The sequence below is a fragment of the Hipposideros armiger genome, unplaced genomic scaffold (assembly GCF_001890085.2).
Source record: "Hipposideros armiger isolate ML-2016 unplaced genomic scaffold, ASM189008v1 scaffold_743, whole genome shotgun sequence".
NCBI lineage: Eukaryota > Metazoa > Chordata > Mammalia > Chiroptera > Hipposideridae > Hipposideros > Hipposideros armiger.
The window spans coordinates 487417-488040 of NW_017732093.1; positions in this window are offsets into that span (position 1 = coordinate 487417).

A 624-nucleotide genomic window follows, 5' to 3' on the forward strand; every position below is an offset into this window, starting at 1 on the left:
AAGGTGCTGTGTTCATTCTTAGTTGCGGGTGGGCGTAGCCACCATCCCATTTGGAGCCTAACCAGCAGCTTTGTTAAGAGCGCACACTCTATCCACTGAGCCATCGGGGTGGCAGCTCAGCTCAAGGTGCCGAGTCCAGTCTTAGTTGCGGGTGGGCATAGCTCACCATCAAACAGGCAATCTTGTTACACCAGCTGAGCCATCCTGTCAACTGTCAGCAGCTCAGCAACAGCTCAGGCACAGTGTCATTGGTCCACGTGGGCATTGAACCGGCGGCCCTGTTGCTCAGAGCTCACCCTGTTGCTCAGCGCTCGCGCTCTTAAGCCAATTCTTAACCAACTGAGCCACTCAGCCAGCCCTAGGCTCGTTTTTTTCACCCTACCTTAGGATCTTTCTGGGTGCAACTTCTTCTGCCTTAGAGGCCTTTCCCGCCCCTTTTTGTCTAGCTAACTCTTTCAGTACTCAACTGCCAGTTCCCAGTACTCCCTGATTCCATCTGGGTTAGAGACTTTTATGGAGTTTCTCCAAATGCTCCAAGCACCCAGGCGGAGCCACTATTCTGTGCAAAGGGTTGCTCTTTTCCAGCATCCTCAAAAGATCCTTGGGGCGGGGTGGGGAGGTGGG